General features: G+C 37.1%; 1 long non-coding RNA gene across 1 annotated transcript in view; it reads right to left on the bottom strand.

Annotated features, from left to right (window-relative positions):
• Positions 1-436: 436 nt before the first annotated feature.
• The window catches only part of LOC124102582 (uncharacterized), a 28,761-nt gene continuing 2,825 nt past the window's right edge, over positions 437-26,372 (bottom strand). Inside the window, exons 2-4 of the long non-coding RNA XR_006854915.2 lie at positions 24,957-26,161; positions 9,068-9,210; positions 437-1,201 (exon numbers count right to left, since the gene is read on the bottom strand). This is a non-coding gene — a long non-coding RNA (uncharacterized LOC124102582). The remainder of the gene's footprint in view (positions 1,202-9,067; positions 9,211-24,956; positions 26,162-26,372) is intronic.

Raw genomic sequence — 26,372 nt, forward strand, 5'->3', positions numbered from 1 at the left:
AAGGAAAAAAATCATGTTATACACCTTGATTATTTACAATTTTTCTTTGTACATTGCTCACCAATAAAGATGAATAAATGAAGAAATGGATGATACCTACCTACAACAGATAGCTTCTATTTTCATTTGTTTTCAAAAAATGCTTTCGATAATAACCAAAACTTATTTTAACATTTTTTTTGTCTTCTTCACTGTGAATAGTATGAAAAATAAGTTAAGACAAGAGATTTATTAGATGCTTTACTGTATCTCCAGAGACTATCACAGGGTCATTTTAGAGTTAAACAAAACACCTAAACTACTTATGTGAATCTCAGAGTGAAATGAGATCAGAATATTTTCAGTCAAGTTGTGGTTTATCCCATTGCCAGATGTGAGTGAGAAAGAGTAAATACTGCACCTTTCTGAGGTTTATTTTTATCCAGCAAATGGAGATAAAAGTTCCTACTATCCCACCACCAAGCTGTCAGGTATCAATGAGTTGATGTGAAAAGTGTTCTCAAACTAAGACATAGTAAAGAAGCATTATTACTACAGCTAAAGTTTATATTAATGAAATTGCTTATGAATATCACACATCAAACTATTGAAAAATATTATTTTTTCTTATTTCATGCAGATTTGTAATCATATACAGGCTCTCAGGTAAGCAGAATCTTCAGTTAATCATTGAAACATTGGCTGCCCAATAATTGTATAGTTGCTGATTCTGTTGGATATTTTATGACCTCCATTTGAAGAAAGTATGCTGTATTATTCATTCATTCACACATCAAGTATTTACTGAGCCATCTGCCAAGTGTCAGGCAGTGTGCTAGGCACTGAGGAAACATGAGTGAACAGAATAGTCACATTCCCTCTTCTCATGGAGCTCCCAAGCTTACAGTAACACAGATGTAAGAGTCCTTCCTGGGTGGAAAGAGAGCTCAACTGAATTAGCTTATAATAAAATTTCCAAAAGCCAGAGCTGAATAAGCTAGGAATTACATCTAGCTACCAATAATAGAAACCAGATGACAGTAGCTTGAACATATCAAGTGCTATTCTTTCATACAAAATGAAATACAAAAGTAAGCAGTTCAGGGCTTGAAGGGTAACACAACTAAGTTCGATACTATACCAAGTGCATCCCGTCCTGTCTCAAAGTCATAAGATGGTTCCTGAAGTTCCAGATATCTTGTCTACTTTCCAGCAAGAAGAACTAAAAATAACAAAGGGGAAAATTTAGAAAATTCCCCACTCAATGGCCACTTATTTGTCATCCTGTTAAAAAAGAAGGGGAAATATTGGAGAGTGTGGTGAGCTAGCTATGTCATTAATATAGAGCAAACACATTTGTTTCTTTCCACAAAGTTAGAAGGTATTGAATAACAAATTCACAGGCTACATCACTTTCCTCAGTATCAGTTCACTGAAAATTTGTCAGTCACCTTGTAGTCATGAGCCAGGAAATCACAAGTTCTTTTTTGCTTTAATCTTAATTTCTAATATCTGTAACACCCCCAAATCACACATCGCACTTAACACAGGAAGGCTAGAAAAAGGGCTAAGGCTGCCACAGGGGTTCAGGAGGCTGAAATGAAAGCAAAGGCAGAGAGCAGATACAAATGCCAAGAGTCACTGTGGGTGGTCAGATGAGATTTTATGAACCAACCAAAGAAGTGACAGCAGGAACTTACTCTAGGTCAAAGTGGAAGGTGGTTTCAAAGTGTCTTATTGAAGCAGTCGGCTTGTGATGTCAACTTGGAGTGGGCCTTATGTGGTTGTCACAGGCAGGAGAAACCATGCTTCACAGGAGCCCAAGGACAGCTATTCAGAAGTTTATCACTGTGGTGATTTTCTTGGGCAAAGCTCATGACAAGTGATCAAGTGAAGGGGTCAAAGGGTGGCCATACCCAGTCTTGGACTGCACCTCCTTTTATGGGCCATGAGGGAGGTCATTGAACACATTCAGTGGTCTGGTGTGTTCAATAAATTCTTGGGCCTGTTTTTTTCTATGAGAGTTGGATATAGCCATGCATCCATGTGCTTCTAATTAATTTGATAAGTACGCAGGTGGTCATTTTTATTAGTACAATTTATTTATCAGTTTGTGCCTTACGGTTGTGCAAGGCAGTTGGTGATTGGTCATTTAAACACACAAGGTATGGAGTCATTTCACCTCAGCCCTTAAACCCAAAATGGAATCACTTGTGGCAAATGACTGCTTTACAAACTGGAGTAATTCAGATTTAGGCATTGTCTGAAAACCACTGGTCTACACATCATAGAGTAACTCTGAGCAGAACATAGCCTGCGATTCATAGACAGCTAGATGTCTCCCCCACAGCTCAGAATTAAAAGCCAGATTATTTAATGGGGCTCTAGCCTGTCAGTACAAAATAGATGGGGGCAAAATACATCTGTCAAAAGAGGAAGCAAAAAAAAAAAAAAACAATGGAAAAGGATGATGTTATATGGGAGGCTGAAATTATAACAATGTTAATCCTTCATGTGGCAGAGAAGGGCTGGCAGGGGTGCTGACTCTCTCCTCCCACATCTCTGACCAGCCATGCTAATTATATAGCACACAATAAATATGTGTTGAATGAATTTGGCACACTTTCCACTGAAACTGGTCTCACCCTCAGAATCCTTCAAACACGGGTCTCCAGGAGCCACTACCACAGATGCAAAGAGAAGGGAAACAAATCTGCCACCCTCATGCTGGAGCCAAATTGGCCTAGGCTCAGCAACCTGTATGCACCTTGCAAACACCAATTTTTATGATAATTCTTTCTTATTACTTAGTCAAGTTGTTTTTTTTTTATTTTAAGGAGAAAATAATGCTAACAGGGTTACAAGTAAATAAAGGAAAGAATTTTTTCCCTTTCTGCACAGATTATAAAATGAGATAATGACAGTATACATCTAAGAATAAAATATGGTAAGGAAAACAGGATTGCATGTGAAAAAAAAAATCCCCCCAAAATTAAAACTTGGCTAACTATGAAAACAGCTGCCTCCCCACACACAGTTGCTCCTTGTAGATTCATTCCAGGTAAAGGATAGTCTGTTTAAAATGATTTCTGAAGAGAGAAGAAAAGGAAAGTCATGCAAAGTATCAGAATATAGACAGCATTCACTCCATTCATATTCATTAAGTGCCTACTGGGTACATAGTACTGGTCCAAAATTGCCAGGATAATCAAAATTGACATCATCTTTATCTAACAAGGAAGTAGGGAAGGTAGACATTGACCAAATTTCACATTAATGATTATCTATGAACAAACCAAATTAAGCATCCTGAAAAAAAGGGGGATCCTAGAACAACCACAATGAACAAATACTAAGGCATTCCCAGGAATGTGCATGTGCACCAGGGCCGGTGGAGAGGACCAGAGTCTACCCCAGCAAGCAACACATACCAGGGCCCCCAGGCAGGAAATTACTCAGCAAGTCTAACATGCTGCAAGGAGGCCTGTGTGGCTAGGGAGAGGGTCAGGTGGCCAGTGGCTCAAAGTGAGGCTGAGAAACAGAGAGCACCAGCCTTGATGACCTCAGAAGCATTTAAATTTTCCTCCTTGCTCGCATAGGAACCTATGAAAGGACCTTGAGAACCAGGTGATGCCACAATGTGTGTGCCCTGGGGTTCTGTGTGACTCAGTCCTCTCTGTAGCATCTCATGCTGAACTGGGGTTAATAGACACATCAAACGAACAAACAAAACCAACCAATGAGTGAAGAATTTTGTGTGAGAAATCATTCTGGCAACAGCATGCATGATGATATTTGATACAGTCAAAATTTCTTACTAGAGAGATAAATCTGAACAACACAACAGAAATAGAGAGGTCAGTCTGGATCCAAGATTCATTTAGGGACTTTATGGAGGGAAGGATCTAGGGTGACTATAATTTTCTGGTCTGGAGGGGTGGGTATCAATCCACCTACACCATCTAGTGTTGCTGTTTCCTGTGATCAGGAACATGAGAAGGAGACAATGTCATGAAAGAAATGTGATTAATCCAGCTAGACATATTCATTTGAAAATATTCATGAACTATCCAGAAAGAAATCTATGTAAATCTGTACCTCAGAGGAAATTTCTCTCTCTCTCTCTCTCACACACACACACACACACACACACAAACACACACACATGAGATGAATATAAAGATAAGAGTTAAAATTGTAAGTTAATTAATATTAACAATGATAATAAAAATGCCTGGGTAGATCTTTAACCATCATACAATTAAACCCCTCCTTTTAGAGCAACTAGACCCAGGTCATGTAGTGAGGCTTGTTGGTCGCATGCCCACAGCCATTGCTGGGATCCATTTGGTGAGTCTGATCACTCCTCCCAGGGTCTTTCAAAAAGCATGATCTGTCCATGCCAATGTACTAGAAGCACAAGAGCCACGGCAAGGATTCGCACTTTGTCTCCGTAGCCCTCAGCCCTCCTAGACCACTTCAGCAGGCAGGTTCCGGTTCCTTAATTGGATTTCTGCAACCCCATTTCCTAAGAATGCCCTCTCAACAGGTCCTTTGCATCTCTTCCAGGATGCAACTTTTTTGTTCTTCTCCCTTCTGTCCGGCCACACTTGCTGAATCAGTGTCCCTTTGAGAAGAAGAAGCTTCTCTAACCCCTGAAACCTCCACCAGGTCCCCACCTCACCTTGGCACCCCTTAGCCATTTGTTAACATACTTGCAACTGAACACAGCCAGACAGGAAGCTTCAGCAAGTCTTACCACATCATTTTAATGAAAACATTGGACACACTTGATTCTTTCAGACTACAAAAGTCAAAATATCAGTTACTGTGTTGAATACTTAATACCTTAGAATTTCTGGCAGTTTGTCTATAAAACAGGAATTTTCTTCTCTTCTGGCTTCTGTGTTTGAATTAAATGCCAATGAGGTCATGACATAGGTAAGAGCTTTTACAAACTATTACCACTGCATCAATAACACCACTGCTGAAATAAGTCGGGGCAATTAGACCACAGGCAATAAAATAAAATAAAAACTTGGTGATGCCACTGAAAAATTACTCAGGGGGAAAAAATAACACACACACACACACACACACACACACCATGCAGGCTTAATTAAAGTTCATTATTGTCAGCATTATGTGTATGCAAGGTTTTTACTTTCAAGTTAGCAGAATGACCCAAAGTATCTTTTCTGTGTCCAGGTATTTTCTCTCAGCTGGCCTGTTGATAAGCAAATGGAGTCTTCAGTCGGTTTACCCTTCTACAGCCTTACTTACTAAGTCTAAAATCACTGGCTTCTTTTACCACTCTTGCCCCTGCCATTTTATTCCTTTGCACAATGAGCTTCGCATTGACTCTAGTTTTGATAGAGTCAAACTATCCACCTACTCACCGACCTTTAAAACAATTTAATCACTCTTCAGGCATTCTAAGTCACCCACATTTTGTTCGTTTCTACGTGACTCTCAAACACATCTTTGCCCTCTTTTTTTCCTGCTCTCCCAAACTAATAGATCAAAGTTTTTATTTGATGAAATATATAGGAATGACTTTTCCATATGTGACAAGCTATTGTGAATGACCCTGAAAGTGACATTGATCTATGAAAATGCAAAATCATCATGTGTGTGTTAAATAGCCTTTATTCAGGGACTACAATTACTATTACTAATAATCATAATAATCAACATAGCTCTAAAATTATTATTTTCTCTATAAAGCCTGCTGTAAATTATGATATGCTTTTCCTTTAATTTAACTAAAACACCATCTACTGGAATTTCCCCAAGCCAATAATTTTACAATAATTTTACAAAACAATGCAGTAAAGAAAGTAAGAGCACTACTTCTTCAAACCCTAACTTAGATAAAAAACCAAGCAATGTAAATGTTGATTTTTCTCCTGTTTAGTCATCCTATAAAGTAAGTATTATTGGCTGTGTTTTATAAGACTCAGATATATTAAGAGGTGGCCAAAGGCCACAGAGCTAATAAATGACAGTGGAGGTATGAATCTGATTCTCTCAAAAACTAACACTCAGGCCCTTTCAACTAAGCTCACTACTTCCCAAAGGTATCTGGCATCTTTGAGTGAAAGGGGAGAAAGTATTTGAAAAGAAATGACACTAGATATTGACCTCTTCTTGCAAACAGCATGAAGGACCATGTCAAAGTCTGGCAAACTTAAAATATCACACATTTTACAAATTTAAACATGACTCAAAGCAAAGTGTTCATCCTACGTTAGTAAGTAGAAGGCGTCTAAAAATGTAAGGTATATCTCTGCCAAAATCAGATATGTGAGTTGCTTAGTTTTTTTTTTTTTTTTAAGTCATTATACATCAACCACACAGTCACAGATGATCAATGCAGATCTCAAGCCATTCAAGTTGATGAAGGAAATCAGTGCAATTCAATTAAACCTCAAGATGTTTCAGTTTGGTTGAGTTCACTTTCTTGACTGTGTGTAGAAATTTTTAGCCAAGAAAAATGAACATACTTTATGAAGTCCTAAAGCGAAAAAAAAAAATCTTATTCCAGAAAATGTGTGGAATGGGATGGAGAGATGGAAGGAAAAGTCAGGACATACAAATGTGAAGCAATCCAGTGTTGTGGTGTGGACACAATTTATATAATACCACCTTCTACAATGGAGAACAAAGAATCCCTTGTCTTGTAGAAGGATATCTGACCTAATAGACCCTGAAGAAGAGCTGAATTGCTTCTCTTGGGCATGACATGTTTTTCTCTGACTTATCTTGCACAATCAGGAGTTAGAGCACTGAACTTAATACTAATTTTGTCATTAATCTCAAGATCACTAGAGTCATGCTTTTTTCCTCCTTAAATTCTAACTTTGTATTGAGAAACACAAACATTAGCACACTCATAAAAATGCCTTGCCTGGACACAAAAAGAAACATGTTTATATAATGGCCTCCGTGGAACCTTAAAACAAATAATAACAGGCAACTTGATACAAAGGTAACATTGAGCATCTTTAATAAGAATTAAAATTTCTCTCCTGGAATTACTTACCACTTTCTTAATTGGCTGGATTTATCCTAGTAGGTCAAGTTGTGTGTTTGAATGATTTCCTGTGACTCTTCCGAGGGACACTTGAGTAACAAGATCCTATGTGTGTCATTTTATATTTGGTGAGAGAATTGTTCATGCTCTAATTATATTATAAAGGGAACAGCTTCATTAACCAAAGTGGCAGAAATAACAAAAGCATCTAATGCTTATTCCACCTGGACGTTTCACAAAGCTCCACGACTCTTCCTATTCAAAAATGCCTCTCTGGCGAATTTATTAAAATGAGCTTTCAACAAAGCCACTGACTGGAGAGAAGATAGACTCAGCTGTGCTAAGACCTGATTTCCTCTGAGTACCAAATAGCTTCATAAATATTTCAGTACAGGGCGAGGAGGAAAACATTTGAAAATTCGAAAGTATGGCAGTCTGAAGTTTTAGGAATAGTCAGAAATGATTCAAGTTAATTCAAATTTGTAGAGCACCTATTGTATATTAGGCTGTCATCAATGCTAGTGATTTAAAAACAATTTTTACCTTCGGAGCCTTCATGGAAATAGTGGATGAGGTAGACATGGGAATAAACAGCCCAGAGGTGTGGTGGTTAGCGCTCTGGGAGGGACATAGAAGTCTAAATAAAAGCCACAGCAGCAAAAACAGTCCTCGTTTGAGCCTCCGCTGACTGTCCCTTTGCTTGCTAAGTGTCGTCCGTGTTACTTCATTTAATCCTCACGATCATTGATGGACTCAGGTGTTTTGAAGTGCAGTGAGTCGCTGAGTACCTGCTATACACTAGGCCCTGTACCAGGCACTGGATAAACAGTGGGCAGGGAAGACCAAGATTTCCCTTTCATGGAATTTCCACTGTCTTAGGGAGGAAATAGAAAACCAGAAAAATAGCAAAATTATATAACTTAGAAGGTTATACAGTCCATGGAGAAAATTAAAACAAAATATAAAAATAAATGTACAATTATACAGGGAGTGGTCACTGACATTTGAGCACAGACTTGAAGGAAGCAGGAAACTAGCTCCAGAGGCAGTGAAGCAGCTAGCTGATCACACTGAGACAGTCAGGAGTTGCCACAGTACAGAAGACAGGGAGAAAGCCATACCACAGAAGTGAGGAAGATGGCTGCACTGCAGAAGTGACAGAGCCAGACATGTGGAGGAAGAAAAGGAACTAGCATTAATGAAAATGTGAAGAGTTAGCCCATCCTGCATAAAGGAGGCAGTGTGTCAGGCTGAGGAAGGGAGGGAGCTACCTACATGCAGAAACAAAGGACCAGTTTTTTTTTTTTAAAAAAAAGGAATGCATGAAACAATGCCATTTCTAGAAAATTATATGACATAAGTACAAAGAGTATGAAAATATTCACTGAAATGGTGATTATAATTTATCGTCAAATGGTAAAATTTCAGTACACTGTTTATCTCTGTCTTCAAATTTCCTGCTTTGTGTGAATGGTTTTTAATGGAAGTATGTTTTATAATGAAAAAAACGTGCTTTTCTTTATGAAAAAAAGTTGAATTAGCATACATTTATATAAGTATTTAGTGATTCAACAGAGCCTGCTAGATACCTCCTCCATCCATTTTTCCTAAGTAACAAACACCTTGATTTTAGTGGTCATGGTACTAACTAGCAAGTACTTACACAGACTCTTACTACGAGGCAAGGCGATGAGAGAAGGTTCATCCCAAGGTCTGCAACTGAAAGGATTGTGAATGATTCTAAAGAATTGGCTTTAAACAAAAGTCCGTAGTGGGCTATCTCAGTTCTTCATACCACTGGCTTGGAATCAGACATAATCACTGGCACACAGATAACTTCTTAGAACATAAGGATGAGACTCTTGTCCTAGGGCTGTCAGGGACAATTTCATTAACTACTTTACCAGCCCATGACCCCCATTTTCAGGTGATTTCATAACAAAAATAAGGTCTTATGTACTTATGCCACTTTTATTTTTGTGGTTTTCTGACACAAACAGCTTTATTCAATCCTGGCTAATATCATACAGAAAGCACAAAGCAGGGCCCCACCTGTGTCCTCTTAGTCCCCGTTCAGCACTCTTCCCATTATGCCACAATTGCCTTTGCACACAGGATGCAGGTCCTAGAAGAGCAGACATGTGGGCTGTCTTGGAGGTTGGATCAGAACTGAAACCGTCATATACTGCCAAGTGCTAGAGGGAACATTCAAAAGGTGGTAGATCAACTAGAAGCAATTAGAAATATTAGAAAGCCAAACTGATGTTAAAAACCAAAGCTTCTTTTAGTACCAAGAATACCCAATTAGAAAAACAAATAGCATCAATAATAGCAGCAAAATTTATAAAACATCTACCTAGAAGAAAAGGTGCAGATTTATAAGAAGAAAACCATAATACTTTAATGAATGAATCAGATGGCCTAAGGAGATGGTCTAAACAAATGTGTCTTATCTGGAAAGTAACCGTCATTGAAAAGACTTGAATACCATAAAAAAAAAGAATTAAAGGTTTTTCCCTATGATACCAAAAGAGATTTAAAAATCAGTGTTAGGGAGGAAATAGAAAACCAGATTTAAAAATCTGTCTGTTAATTTTGGCATCAGAATTATGCACCTATAAGTAATAGGTGCATAATTCTGATGCCAAAATTAACAGACAGATTCAACAAAAAGAACTCAGCTCAAAAACAGATCCCAATATATATGGATATTTTGTATGTGATAAAAGCATCATTTCAAATTAGTAGGAAAAGAATGGATTATTTAGCTGATGATATTGGAAAATCGTATCTATATCAAAAAAATTAGATACCTCACCACAAATATTAAAATAAATTTTGGGATGCTTTTTCTAAAGGTAAAAAAACAAAACTCAAAAAACACTAAGAAAATTGTCGGGGGGGACTATAACTGGAAGTAGAATGTTTTCCAAGAAAGACAAGAAACCCAGGAGTCATAAAGGGAAAAGAAATTGAAAATGAGACTACATGATTATCTGTAACAGGAGAAAAATAAAACATTGCCAAATGCTCACCAATAAATAAATAGTTAAATAAGCTATAATATACCTATACTATTAAAAACTATGTCAAATTTTTTTAGAATAAATAGCTTCAATCTGCTGTATAAGAATTCACTGTGTGGCTACGTCATAATTTATTATCCACTCTACTGTTGGTGAGCATCTGGATGGTTTCTTGGTATAGGATATTACAAACAGCACTGTTGTGAACATATGTAGACATGTGTTTTGATGAATATATGTACACATTTCTGTGGGTGTACTCCTAGAGGGGGGATCACTGGATCACAGGGAATGTGTGCTCAGATTTGGTCGATGCTTCCTATGGCAAGTCATGGAAATGGGCTGCTCAGATATGAGGCTCTGGGAAGTACAGTTCATTGCTGTCCCAGATGCTGGCTTTCTGGATTCATCACTGGGACTGCACCGAGGCCAAACTGTCTTCAAATTGCTCCCAGCCAATGACTGAGCACAAAGTGGGTACAAGAGCAAGCCCATTCCTGTGGGACATGGTGTTCATCTAATTGGCAACTTTGGTTCAAGGACTCAAACTTCCTGGCTAAACGTTTCTTGGAACTGTGCTACAGACTGAGACTCTTCTTACCCACTTCTCCTTCTTCCTCCCCTCCTTTAACAGCCACCAGACCAGCACTATGCTATGAAGGCTCTCCTTGCCCACTCATGCTTTTTCCCCACACCCACAATAAATATCCTGTATATCTATTCCTGTATTGCCCTCTTACATCTCAGGGACTCAAACCAGCAGACATTCCCTAACTGTTTGGCAAAACATTCAAAATCACTATCCCATCAGCAATTTATATGAGTTCCAGTAATTCCAGATCTATATCAATACTTGTTATTTCATATCCTTTTTAATTATTCCAGCATTTGTAGTGGAATCACATGTGGTTTGCTTTCTTGTCTCCATAATGACTAATGAATTGTAACACTTTTCATGTACAGAAATGTATTTGGATGTCATCTACTGTGAAAGACCTCTTCAGGCCTTTTTGCCTAATTTTCTATGAGGTTGTCTTTTTCTTTTTAATTTTAAGAGTACTTTTTATACTCTAAATATGATTCATGTATCAAGTATACGCATTAAAAATATATCCTCCCATTCTGTGGGGGTTTTTTTGTTTGTTTGTTTTTTAAATGTTAAATTTTGTTGAATAGAAGTTACAACTTCATGCAAGAATATGGGTGAATCTCACAAACATAATATGAAACCACAAAATTACACCAGATACAAGATACCACATGATTCCATTTTGGATAAAGGTCAAAAGGAAAAGTCAATCTACGGTGTTAGATGGCAGGACAGTAGCTACCTTTGCTGTGAGGGTGGTCAGTTAATAAATGGAAGAGGGGACACAAGAGGAATTTCAGAGATGCTGGTAGTTTTCTATTTCTTTCTGCTCGTTACATAGGTATGTTCACTTTATAAAATGCATCAAAGTGGATATTAGTGATTGATGCAATTTTTATGTATATGTTATACTTCAATAAAAACTTTCAACAAATAGGGATCTATGTCTGCTCTAGGGAGAAAAAAGTGTCCTTATCATGTGGTTGAGTGAAATAGATATATCACAGACCATATATAAATACCATTCTTCAACTTATTTACAAACATTTATACATGTGAAGAGAACAAAATCCAGAATGAAGCAACACCACACTGTTCATGTTAACCTTAGTCTCAGGAGCCTTCTTATTCTCACTTAACGACCATTTTATAAAATTCAATCCCAGCAGAAGTGATCATCAGAGCTCCCACAGATGCAAAAACTGCAGTATGCACTTAAATTCAGGGTCATTAAGCAAAACAGTTTTTGAGAGAATACTTTATACTTGAAGGATTACAAAATTGTATTTAAAAATCCTCCTTTCAAGATGGTCTGCCTCTTGGAATTGGTAATCTAGGGAAATACGTGTTCCTAAAGATCAAGGCATTCTTCGAATGAGAAAAGGCTTCTAGTAGGAGAAGAACAAGTTCTTCCTCATAGCCAGCTTCTCCATGAGTTACATTTCCATGAGTTACATTTCCTTATGCAGCACAACATGAATGTTTTTCTTCTTCTACTTTAACTTCCTGAATCCTACCTGTTGCTCATTGCTCACCAAGTACCCCTCCTTCAAGGAGTAGCGCAGGGCCATACCAGCAGATGAGACTCTCCAAAGCTTTTGACTACACAGTTCTTACCTATTTCCTATAATACTCATAATTGTGAATTTTTCTTGTCTTTTTTTTTCTTTTGTTGCTTTTATTCCTATTTAATTCATGAAAAAAGGTACTTTTGTCCTCGACTAGAAGTGATTATAATTTATATAGCATCTGGCTTTAACTTCTTCTTAATAAGAAAGAAACTCATGATCACACCGTTGGTGGAAAAAAGAATAAAATCCCTTGTTCACTACATGAAAGTCAAGCAGTAGAAAGAGAGAATCACTGTCACTGTCCTCTGTAGCCCATGTGTACACAATAGTGCCTATGTAGGCTATAGAGGAGAAGATAGCTAAATAACCAGCAGTAGACTTGAACTCTTAGCATCAGCATCTACTTAAAGCCCTGCCTTTTCTAAATGCCACTGTTGGGAGAACTGGCTTTAAGACTTAGCCCTTAGTGGATGACTTTCTCATAATGGTGAGAGTTTCAACCAATTGTGCTGACATGCCAAAAGAACAAATGGCCTGGGGACAAAAACAGGATGCCCTATGGACTGTGCCTTTTCATTAGTCTATGAATGGTGAAAGCACCACAGAATGGATCCACAGAAAACAAAACCATTCCATTAAGAGAATGAATCAAGCAGGTGACTTGGCCTTGTGCAGATAAAAATAAAGAAAATAGACTAAATCTTTTTTTTATTTTTTAATTGCTGACATTGGTGTCATGCAAACTTAATTTTAAAACTAATCTCACTCTCACTATCTCTTTGAGCATATAAGGTTTATTGAGTTCTCCTCCAACCACAAAGGAATGCATGAAACAGGCATATCTTGGTCACACACAATCTCCAGTCTGATGAAGACGATCATAGTGCAGATCTTCATTCTCAGAATGATCAAGATCAAGTTCAGATTCAGACTTCAGTGTGCATGTTGAATCATTCCCTACAAACTGTTTTCCCTTTATTTAAAATTACTTAATCTTAACTGTATATTTCTATACTATCATTTTTATTATTCATAGTCTCGTTTTAAGCAACTTTGTATCTTTGTGGAATTTTTGTTGAATAAATACATAAATAGTCATGGATATAGAATTCATAAATTCAGCTTTTAGACAACAAGAAAGTGAATACTTAATTCAAATTTTATTGGTTTCTTTTAAAGCACAACATGATGATAAATGCAACTTTGTTACCAACTTTGACAAACCACCAAAATAATTCTGACCATTTAAGCAAGAGCACATCTATACTTTAGGGCTTGCAAAGAACACTTTGTTAGAGATAAAAGGTAGGAAACCAACTACATCTTCAATACAAATTGTTATTCATATTTCCATATTAGTCTCCTTTAAAATTTTTTAGCAATATCCTATAAAAATATTTTTAGAAAATAAATATATATTTTTTCTTATTACTGATGACTATAAGACCCTTGACTCTCATAGACATAAAAACCAAAAAGTATATATGTATATGTGCACACACATGTGCACATTTAGAGTAAATTATACTGCAAAGTGTACACATAGTTACTAAAAATTCAAAGAACCTCTCTTCTCTATCCACTCCAAAAATATGTAAGCCACCTTTCCTTATGATTGAAACCATTATTAGCTCCATGATTGTGTGCTTTCTGAGGTTCTGTTCTCAAAATCTTCTTAGAGAATCTTAAAACATCCAATGTCTTTGGCTGAAAGAGGCTGTTCCTACTATTTTGAGTGATAAATACATACGAGTGACAAGGATCATTCTGTTGTACTACAAACCTTGCTGCAGGAAAGCCCTTGAAACTCTTCTATGTAATTCATCCAAGAGTGGTGACATGAAGGTGTTTTTCCTGAGGATTTATCTGGACAACTCAATTGGCTTAGAGAAACCTAAAATCTTATGCTGTTTTAACTGAGTATATTTCTGACCTTATTGTTGGAAGTCAGCCTTACTTGACATTTGATATTAATTGCAGACACTGAAGAAACAGCTCAGTGAGCCGGAATTGTCATCTGTGACCAATCAAGTCTCACCGGACACAACCACTGCTCAGTAGAGCTTTAACTTGTTGTGCTGAATTGTCACACCTGTCAGCCAGCTTGCACGTCTTTCCAAGGACTTGCTAGGTTTCTTTTGCTCCCTGTCTAAAAATGCAACGTACGTTAGCAACATTCATTGACAGGTTTCAACAGCATGTTTTCCCCTACTCGAGCTGTTAGTTCAGTTGTCAAATACAGAAATTTCTCCTTAATCTTCAAAGAATTCAGAACCACAATCAGAACTAGAGGAAAACCACAAATCATATTGTCAGTGTATCCATCAAGATTTCCCGACAATTCTTTAACTGTTTATTCATGCTGCTTTCTCTCTCCCCATCTCTCTAGCAAGTGAAGTGCTGAGGAAATGTACCTGGACTTGACAGATACAGATGTCTGGAAAATACCAATATAGATGAAGTAGTGCTTGAATGAAAGCAAATTTTAAATTGTTCAGTTAATGAGGGCTAGTAATTTTGCAATGATTCATAGACAGTCTCTTAGGTGACCACCACATTACCTCTGAGCTCTACCCAAGAGACTTGCAAGGGTGGCTGTTGAGCAGAGCATCTCAAAGCAGAAAAGATGCTAAGGACTAAAGAAGCTTGGAAATGCTCCCCAAGAGGCCTTCTTCAAATTATTAAAGCCAAGAAAATCAAATGCAAGTACTAGTGAAAAACACTGTATTTAAGGCTAGATATAAGAGAAATCGTTATAAGGTTGGTATGGAAAAAATTGTGAGATTGGCTAACAGCAAGTTGTCAAATATTTAAAACCGTAAGTGCTGGACATGATGCTAATTATTCTTTTAAATGTTTCCTGAGACATCTAGTTGGAACAATGTCCTCAATCAAAGTATGCATAGTATTCAGGAGAATTACAGTGGTGCAAAGGGACAGAAGGGGAATTATCCAGGGACTTCAGCACAGTGTGATCCAAGAGGGATAGTTTTCATGTTTTTCACAGAAGATTATAAGTTGCTCTTTGCTAAAGAGGACTTTCTCATGTTCAGGGTCTGGTGAAGCCTGGGTCTGTAATGCATCCAGAGCAGTGTTGAGAGGCTACTGTTCAGCAACTACCAGGACCAAAGAGGATTGAGATTCAGAAGACTGTGTCTGTTGGTATGGGCTTCCCACTACAGCTGCTTCAACGTACATTTGTCTAAGACAAAGCACTGATCATGAGCAAGGTATTTAGAGAACCCCATGTACATTAAATCAAGAGTAGGAGAAAGAATGAAAACGTCCCTCTCCATTTAAAGCAAGCCAGAAATGGGTATTTCATTAGTCAAAGCCTTTCATGTCCTGAGAGAAACAAGGCAGATTTCTTTGCAAAGTAAAAAGTTGAGGGTTTGGGTTTTTTTCTTTTCATAAAATTTTCAAAGCCAAAAAGTTAAGTTTAATGAAAAGCAATTGTTTGTATAAGCTACTGAAAATGTAATTTACTTCTTAGACAAAACTAAAAGATGAAAACCTGGATCCATCGAAATTTTAAAGAAAACTCTTATTGATCCATATAGTTAACTAAAACAAACAAAGGAACAAAAAAACAAAACACCCCCCCCCCCAAAAAAAAAAACACATTATGCTGGGTCCTTCAAGGAGAGTTGTAATTTAATAAATCTTTCTTGGCCCATCTGTCTCAGTTCTTTGCAAAGTATTTAGTGCCCTTATTTACTATCAAGATCCATCTGAAATAGCATGAGTGAAGTTGATCTCTCAGTGAATGATTGCACTGGCCAGGATCCCCAGAATCCTGTATCTGGCCAGTCCTGAAGCCACATGCCATCAGCCTGGTCACACCTGGCAGGCTAACAGAGCATGCTTCCTTCACATGGGGCACAGCTGCAAACCTTCAAGGACAGCACACCCATTCCAGTTCCACCCCTACCTCTGAACTGTGTCTGTCATTGGAGTTTGAGAGGCAGCATGACTAAGGATGATTAGGAGGTCACACCCACCATATGAGAAATTTTTAATATTACCTCCTTAGTATTAGGTCACTAAATCTCAGACTATTTAAGTAAAAAAAATAAAAATAGCACTCAAGTTCAGGAAATTGAAGCACCCACATAGACCATCTACAGAAGAATGAGAATCAAGAATTTCTGAGCTAAAGCATATAATCTTTCTACCTGGACATTTCTCTTCCAAAATGGAGGGCAACTGTCCCCATTCAGGTTGCACAAGACTATGGCATGATGTAGCCTATTTCTTTCAAATAACAAATTGAAGATTGCCTACAAATGGATGGGCAACACTGTTTCCCAGTGAGACAATAGCACACCAGCTAATATTTCCAAGTAATAGAATAAGTTTATTTTGTCCTAATGATACTCAGAAGGCTACTGATGAGAGAACCTAAATTTTCCTTCAGACTGCTCTTTCCCAAACTACACTGAACATTTTTGTCAAGGAACCAAGGATTCATCATTTTGAATCTTTCTCCTAAAATAGAACAACTTTTCAAATCCAAATCAATATCACAACTTTTTTCCAATCTAAATCAATATCAACCAAATGCCACAATGGAATGAAAACATTTTTAGACATCCAGGTTGTCCAAAGATTTTGTTTCTGTGACTTCATCCCCCTCCCTTTCTTTAGAAGATTGCTGGATATTGTGATCCATCAAATCATAGAATTAGTCTAAAAAGATCAAGACATAAAATCCAGGAAGTCAGAGATGGAACACAAGAGATGACCTCTTTGACAACAAAAGTGAGCCCAAGGCCATACCTAAGCAGGAAGGAAGGTGTGTAGAAAACAATAAAAAATAAATAAAAATATTAATAGTAAAAAAATAAATAAAAAACAATAAAAAGTACAAAGCCATTAGATGAAATCTTAGCCAGGAATTTGGAAAAAAACAAGCCAAAAAAAAAAAAAAGTTAGTGAATTCATGGTAAAAATAAAAGTTTACACAAGAAATTTACTTGGCAGTAAATATTTACATGATCAAAATAAACAAAACCCTAAATACAAATTTAACCATAAAGTTATGTGGCAAATTTTTAGAAAAACGTGTGTGTGTGAGTGTGTGTGTGTGTGAGAGAGAGAGAGAGAGAGAGAGAGAGGGACAGAGAGACACAGGGAGAGAGAAGAGGGATACAAGAGCAGTCTCATCTCGCTTTAATTAGTTTTTTCACCATTGCAACCAAAAGACATGACAAGAACAATTAGTAGAGGAAAAGTTTATTTGCGGAGTTATGGTTTCAGAGGTCTCAGTCCATAGAAGGCTGGCTCCATTCCTCAGGGCTCAAGGTGAGGCTGAACATCAGGGCAGAAGGATGTGGCAGAGGAAAGCAGCTGACATCATGGCACCAGGAAGCAGAGAAAGAGAGTTCTATTTAACTAGGACAAAATATAGACACCAAAGGCATATCCAGGCTCTCATAACCCAATCACTTCACCTCTAAACCTTACACTGTCTCAATGTGAGCTTTTGGGGGGATACCTCACATCTAAACTATAGTACATCTTCTATAGTTAATAGGTAATATCTAAAACATAAAATATGATGGAATAGCATTCTATGCATTCTATCAGAAATGTGTAGGTAATTACTGGGATCAAGAGCTGAAGAGTTGAAAATGATTGTACTTGGAGAGTGAAAAATAGACTGTTGAGCAAATAAGGCAAAACTTTTTATTATTTGACTTTGAAAATCATGTACACTAAGTGCTTTGGTAAAAATTAAACATTAACGAGATAATAATTTAAAAAGGGAAAAAAAAAGAATATAAAGCAGACAACACTCACATCCACCTCACTCTGGGAAGGAGTGAATGAGGCCACCATTCTTTCCTTCAGATTCTGAGAAGGCTCTGTCACTACCCACAGCCATCATAATATAACCTCTTTCTGAACCCCCACAGTAGATTCCTGAAGTATTGGATCTGAAACTGCTTCCTGGCCTTTCATTATTTGTCTTTAGTTGAGACTGAGAGATAACACAATAGCTTCTGGGCAAGAGATATCATCATTGTGTTTTAAGTAATCATTTGGATTCAGTGACTCAGCCCAGCATTGCTGTAACACTGTTGAGTCAAGGTCAGCTGCTCCAAGCTCTGCTTTTGTCTTCTCCAGTTCCACATGATTGGGGCTTTCAAAGCCACACTCATTATTACACTTCTGTATTGCGGGGTATGCAATTCACACAACTTCTGCATTTATACACCCTAAACTGAAAACAAGACGGCATACAAATCAGGAAATCCTTACTATAGAGATATATTGAAACTGTGTGCTTCCCCCAGTGCATTTGGTTTTTGAAAGGGAACATGCTGCATCACTACTGCCTACCTGAGGTTTGGATGCAGTCCCAGGTGCCTACATTCTCTCGTCTGCCTTTGCCAGTATGACTGAGCGCCTCTACCTCACAAAGACAGTGAAGAGCAGCCAGACTGGTCTCTTGGCACAACCACAGATAGATAGTTTCTTTCCCCTTGGTGGCTACAATAGGTACTGGACTTGGACATGTAACTAATGAAACCAGAGCAACAAGATTTCTTTTAAGAACAATCATATGGGTTTCTCCAACTACAGACAACCACCACGGCAAACATCTCAGAAGTTCACACTTTTGAACACTCAGGATACTGAGGAAGACCACGCTGGTGGTTTGTTCTCACTGTCAGGAGGAAAACAGCCAAAGTACAAATTCTATTAAAATGCATGAATTTCAAGGTCAATTTTTCTAGTCTTCAAAACGTATTTATACACATATTCCAAAGCTGAAACATTTTCAAAGATAACCCATCACCCATCTAATGCATATTTTCTATTCTGTCTTTGCCAGTTATGTAAGACCTCTAGAGAAGGATATCTTACTTCTTCCAAAAGCAACCTGATCCCATACACCATGGAGTTAAAAAGGTCTTTTATCTCTGCCTTGGCAATGTTCACCCTGTAATCCTTTTAGATCCTTTGGAACCATAAAAACAAAAACAAATGCAACTTCTTTTCCACATTTTAATTCTTAAAATATCTAATGACAGCTTTTCCACAAGTCTTCTTCATCTACCTTGCCATCCCCAGTTCCATCAGCTTTTCTCATTCACCATTAGCCCTAATTGTGTTCACTGTAAAGAGCAGTGTTGCATGGGGCTTTGGACAGAAGCTTTTAATCAGAAAAACATTGATTCCAATCCTACAAACACCCTGAATGTATATGACTTAGATCACATAAAATCTACATGCTCCTCAGTCTCCTAATCTATAAAAATGACAATAGCAACACTTACCTCTTCATGATATGAGTAAAGGCAGATCAAGGTGCCTGAAATGAAATACATACCATGGACATACTCTATAACTGCTGTGTTGGCCAGTGTGAATGTGTGACAGTTTGTCTATGTCCTGAAAAAAGACACAACCAAGTCTCAACAGACTACTCCAAGCATGACGTGAACAGCTCTAAAATGTCAGAATCCTGGACCACTGGACAGAATCTCCATGATTGGCAGGCCTCTGTCACTTCTCCATTCACAACTTTTTCATGCAAAAGAGATTAATTTTTTGTGAAAATCATGAGGCCACATGAGCCTCTGTAACTATCCAAATGTGGTCCTGAGCTAGAACACAAATGAAACACTGAACTATGCTTTTAATTCCAAAGGCCCTTAGTTGAAAATGGCAGAGTGCTGTCTCTATCACAAAGATGCAAGGGAAAAAAGAAGAATAAAAACTGTTAGACTCTCTTTGCTAGCACATTTCTAGCAACTTAAGATGTGCCCAAATGCCAAAACAACCAAGAAAAAAAGACTGAATATGCAAAGATGCAGGAGTTGCAGATTAGACAGCAAAGTGAATGAAGACTGGACCCTACATTTATTTGGATGTCAGAGGAAATCTGTTTGAAGATCTCCTGGTTATCTTTAGGAAAAGAACCAATTCAAATTGAGATTAGTTCAATTTTAAAAATGTCAATGACGACAGGTTATCAAATAACCGCATAAATGAACTGAGCCAGGATAAGGCCTCTCAGACAAGAGAAATTCATGAGGTTTCTGGGCTTTAGAAATAAGTTAATAATAGTGCCACTGTATTCAGTATTCTTGATAAATGTATAGATTGTAAACTGCATCATAGCTATTCTTGCTCTGGGGGGAAGAGAAATGGATAACTTAGACAATGTACATGCTAATTTCTTCCATTATAGTATCATTTTGCTATATATTTATATCTTATAACACGTTGTATACCTTAAATACATTCAATAAAATTTATTTTTTTAAGAAGCAGACTTAAAAAGAGAAAAGACAAAGTAGTAGAAACCACAACAAAGTTGGCAAGGGATTAATAGCCTCACTGTGATTAGGATAAACAACATCGATAAATAAGCTGTATTAATTGAATGACTTTTTAAATATGACAGTCTTTTGTTTGGGTTTTCTTTTTCCAGGAAAGTTAGAAAACACTAAACGATAGAAAGAACATGAAAATTTTCCTATAACACTATGACCATAAATAATTGCTACTTAGAAACTCAGTGTAGAAAGACAAAAACTGCATTTTCTCACTTGAGGAATCTTAAATGGATCTTGACCAAGGTCTAGGGTAAGAGGAAAGGTACAAAGTCATAGTTAGAATAAAAGGCAAGTATGTAAGGGAATGAATATGTTAATCTGCTTTATTCAACCATTGCACACTGTGTATCCCATAATTTGTCCGCAAAATTAATTAATTAACTAAAATTACAAAAAGGAAAAATCCAGCATAAATATCTAAAACTCTGTGGACATAAGGCATTTTTAGACCATTTCAAAAAGAGCAGCTTGAAAAATTAGAATATACATTACCTTCTTTTGAACCATCATTGAAAAAGATCACAGACAGTATAAAAGTTATCTCTGGAATATAGTACCCAGAGTGATACCAAAAGTGTGGTCCTTATCCCTGGTGCTTATCCAAATAAGGAGGACAAGATTTTGATAGACAGGAAAAATAAGTCTTAATGATTTGCTAGCAAATGAGAAGAATAACTGACTATTGTCTCAAAGGGAGAACGAAAGTCTTTTTATTTTTTTATTTTTTTTTATATTTTTAATTTTTTATTGTGGGTTGTTCAAAACATTACAAATTTCTTGACATATCATATTCCACACTTTGATTCAAGTGGGTTATGAACTCCCACCTTCACCCCATACACAGATTGCAGAATCACATCAGTTACACATCCATTGATTTACATATTGCCATACTAGTGTCTGTTGTGCTCCGCTGCCTTTCCCCGAAAGTCTTTTTAAAGGAAAATTCAGGGACTGGGCTCAAGGTGTGCCTGTCAGTGGACAGGATTCACGTCCAGATTGTGGCCTTGTGATAGCCATGACTCAGATCTGCTGCACCAGTTCCCAGTCTGGACTCCATTCTTCTGAACTATGAGCTAAAGGACAAATAACCCAGCCTAGGATGAGGAGAATATTAATCTTACTTCTCTTACAGTTAGGAATGGGGAGAAGGAGAAGAGGAAGAAAAAGAAGAAGGAGGAGGAAGAGGAGGAGGAGGAGGAGGAGGAGGAGGAGAAATAAGATTCATACTCAAGCATAAAGTGGACCCTTGTTATAGGAGCATTAAACATGGATTCTTGTATCTCTCTACTCAGTTTTTTCCTAATAACTACATCATACCCATGATTCATGACAAAAAGAAAAGAATAAATTTTTCCTGATATTCTCAGGCACAATGATTATAACTTTGTTGAAATCAGGCAAAGGGTGTTAGCCTGATCTTTGTGTTTGAATGAAGAGTCAATATCCACCTGACTGTGGAATTTTAATTATTGATTAGTGGATAGGTTTTAAAGAAATGTACAAATGATGTGGCCAACAAAATCAGTTCGCTGCAAAGGATCTTACTTTCTGATAAACTCAGATTTTTAATGCACGTAGAAATTCCAAGAAGAGAGATGTACACCTAATGAAAAACACAATTTTTAAAAAGTGGAACTAAAATCATTTCAGAGAAACTAAAGTCTAAAGTCAAAAAAGATAAAGATAATAAGAAGAAACTTTTAAGTTAGATTTAAAGCAGGTAGAATCAGGGAGGGAAAATATCCCAATTGCAAAACAAAAAAAAAAAAACAGATTCTGAATGACAACAGAATGAAGTCTTTCCTTTGTGTTCATTTTTCCCCTGGAGAAGAATGGTCTTAAGACTAGAAAGCATAGACAGTCACACAAGTTCCTTCCAACCTGAACAGAAGGGATTCTAGGGACATTTCGCTCTTCAGCAGATTGCTTGAATTTGGGTAAATATCACCAGATATATGATTTCAAATCCAAAAAACTTCTTGGGAGTTTAATAGCTAAGAGGCAACTTTTTACAGAACAGTATACCTGATATCAAAAAACTTGAAAACATTATATTAGTATATTTATTATTATGGGTACATATATCCTGTAATATGGATATATGTATCCATAATAAAACATAAGTAGGCAAAAATTACATTGCTACCTACAACTGGAAATGAAAACCTTAAATTCCACAGGCCAATGTTAAGGAGAATAACCTTCACTATTTTAACAATAGACATTTTTATTTCTCAAATATCTGAAATGACAGATTGCTTTAAAGTATACCATGTATTTAATTTTTCAAAATATTTGCTAAAGAGTAAAGAAATTCAAAGTGTTTTCACTCAAAAAAAATCAATGATCCCCATATTATTCAGTGATCTGTAATTCTCTGAATGTTTCCTTAGAATTAAATGATAAGCAAGCATTAGGTTTATAAAATACAAGTACAAAGATAGTTTAATTAATATTACAGGAAAGCAATTTATAATGTTGAAGTGATACTATGTTAAATTTTTGACATCATGAAATTGATATAGTGTTATGGTTCGGATGTGAGGTGTCCCCCAAAAGCTCACATGTGAGACAATGTAGGAAGGTTCAGAGGATAAATGATTGGGTTGTAACAGTCTTAACACAATCAGTGAATTAATCCCTGATGGGATTAATTGAAGTGGTAGGATGTGGTTGGCGGAGGTGGGAATTGGGGCATGGCTATGGGATATATATTTTGTATCTGGAGAGTAGAGTTTCTCTCTCTGCTTCTTGATCACCATGATGTGAGCTGCTTCCATCTGCCACACATTCCACCATGATGTTCAGCCTCATGTCAAGCCCTGAGAAATGGAGCCAGCCTTCTATGAACTAAGACCTCTGAAACCGTGAGCCCTCCAACTTTTCCTCCTCTATAGTTGTTCTGGTCAGATCCTTTAGTCACAGCAGCAAAAAAAAAGCTGACTAAAACATATGGTGTCCACATTCCTTTTTCATAAAGTAAAAACCAGTCATATGCCTTCTCCATACACATTAGGAAGAAAAGCAGATAGAGAAGGAAGCTCTTGAATGACTGGGCAGATTATCTTTTAAATACAATATTAAAAAGTCATTAGATTTGATTAAGCTTTAAATCATATAAGACACTGAAATGTTTTTTGTTAATGTGTAAATAGGGATTCTGGAAGAAGGACAATTATTATGGTTGTAATAAAGAAATCGCATTTTTATATTGTACATTCTAATTGTGAGTAATTTGTATTTGTGAATCTGCCCACTCACAAAAATTTTGATTCAAGTTGTCAGTTAGTTCAATCCCTATAATGGCTTTTTATCAGAGCCTGTGGATATGACCTAAAAATTTCTAAAAAAAAAAAAAAAAAAAGAATAAACCCATTCCCTGAAAAAAGAACCATATACCATTTATGATAGAGATGTTTTATGTATAAATTCATATAAACATATAAATTCAAAGGATAATTCTAAGGACACAAATTCAGATTTTCACATTTCTGTGTTTTTCTTTAAATTAGCAGGGAAAACCCTCAATTCCAACTCTCTCAGGCTTCTCTGCATTCTGGTTTAGTCTTGTTCTTCAAGTGTTCTCTGGGTTTCTCTTCTGCATACCACATGTTTTCTTGTGTCTGTACTGGACATTTCTTCCTTATTGTCTCTGCTATCATACTTTCTCTAGATTTCCTTAGGCATACTATTTAATGAATCTGTATAAAAGTCAACTGCCTCAAATATGTGTCACCATGTTCAGTATATCTGCCTGGTTACCCTAGGCTTGGCTTGTAATATTTGCCTAACTGTGAAGTTTTCTTTTGAGCTATAATGCTGGCCATCCTACCCCAGGGTACAGTACAAAGAAGCTACAAGAATTCCTAGGCATCATTATCAAACACCTCATACCCCACAGTGTGTAGGTTTTACCTCTAAAATAACAGGTATCTTAGACATTTAAACTTCTCTGTACATTTCCCTCTGGATTTATATTACAATTAAATTTTTAACAGCAGTAGCTTTTGCATTTATTACTTCCTGCTTTGGATAAATTGCTTGAATTTTAGTATTTTATTATTATTATCCTTCTAAATGTCTTAAACTTTTGTAGTTACATGAGTACATTGCCTTTAGTGAGTCAAATTGGAGTCTAGAACTTGCAGTTATATTTAATGAGATTGCAGGAAAAATTTGCTTGGTGACATTTCACAGTCTAATAATTAAGACTTTTATTCCTCTGTAAAATGTAATGATAATGTCTCTATGATGCAGTAAAATTGTCACAAAAGAAGGAACACTTAACTTTAAAAAAAAATTTAAACAGGAAAGTAAATACTTCATTTCTATGAGGTGGGTTCTGAAACTACTAAACAACACATTATGAAGGTCAAAGCTAAGTGTCCCATATTTTCTTACCTCATAAAAGGATGTGGCTTCATTTCATCAGGGCTCTTGTTGACAAGCCTCTGGCCAGTTTAACCTAGTCAAGGGAGAGGGAGAGTCCATAATTTCTACTGCCATGCCAGGTACGCTACCTCTGGAGCCCCAGGTCAGAGATAGAGATGCAGAGAGACTGCAATTTGCTCGTGTCAGTGCATAACTCCTTAGGGACTATATTCATGCACTCAATAAGAAATAACCAATCTCTTATTTTGTACTGGGTACTGACCTCTCTATTCAAGAGTGTTTGAGGAGGTAGTCTCCTCCTTCCAGGAGCTCACAGATTGGTAGGGAAAACTAGGTGTGCACAAATGGTCCTAACAATAAGGAAGAGAGAATGATGGTTTAACCTAAATAACAAACAGGGAGACTCAAAAGAAAAAATGAGTTCATTCAGGAATAAGGTAGGGTTTTGCAAATCCAGGTACAAATGTCATGGTGAGCCATGGTGGAGACATGGTGTACCCAGGGAGGAAAAGGAAAGAAAAGGTTTGTAAAAGCAAAATACAGAGGATTACATAAGTTGTTTGGAACAATAATCCTTGGTGACAAGGACTCATAACAAAGGCGGCATCCATCCAAGGTGAATAGGCCGTTGCTAAGCAGATGTCCTCATAGTGACTGCCTTAGTGCAAGGTCTTGGTTCTCTGTGTAGGGCAGTTCTCAGGTAGAATCTCTTGAATAGGTCCTATTATCAAGCAACTTCATGAAGAGCCTCCATGGGTGACCTCCTGATTCCATTTGTTTGGGTTTTCACATAAGTGAACCCATTTTGGTAGTGACAGCTTTTATGGCTGCCACAGAAACGGTTCCAACAGTCATGCTGGAGGAGTTCCAGGGAAGCATTTGACTTGTGTGGGAAGGATTTCAATAGAAGATGGCTTCTGGGTTGAGCCTCAAAGAATGAGTTTGTTGTCTGTCCATAGACAAGAGAATCACGGCTTTTTTACAAGTGGATAAGTGAAATAAAGATATATAGAGAAAACCAATGAGGCTGCTCATGGCACAGACCTTACCAAAAATTCAGAAAATAGGGACAGGAGAGCAGTGGGAAATGGAACAAATGAGAGAAGCCACCAAGGGGCTGCCAAACACGGGAAGGATGGCAGATACGGGTCTCCACTTCAGCTCTGCTCTGCACACTCGAGACTTTCTCAGGAAATCAGAAATGTTCTCAAAAACTGCAAAATGAGGAAAACAGGTTTGTTCAACAAACAGTAAAGTAGAACCTTTAAGAACATAGTCCCCCAGAACAGGAAGAGCCAGCTGTGGAAGGGTGCATTGCCTTTCTGCTGTATTAGTTGGAGTCGGCTGGTTGAAGAATCTGTGCCTCATTAAAAGTAGAAATGTAAACAAGATCAAAAGAAATTTACATGCCATGTTTTATTCAGC

This window comes from Marmota monax, unplaced genomic scaffold (genome assembly GCF_021218885.2).
Source record: "Marmota monax isolate L192 unplaced genomic scaffold, Marmota_monax_Labrador192_F-V1.1 WCK01_AAM20220418_F8-fsc00002, whole genome shotgun sequence".
NCBI lineage: Eukaryota > Metazoa > Chordata > Mammalia > Rodentia > Sciuridae > Marmota > Marmota monax.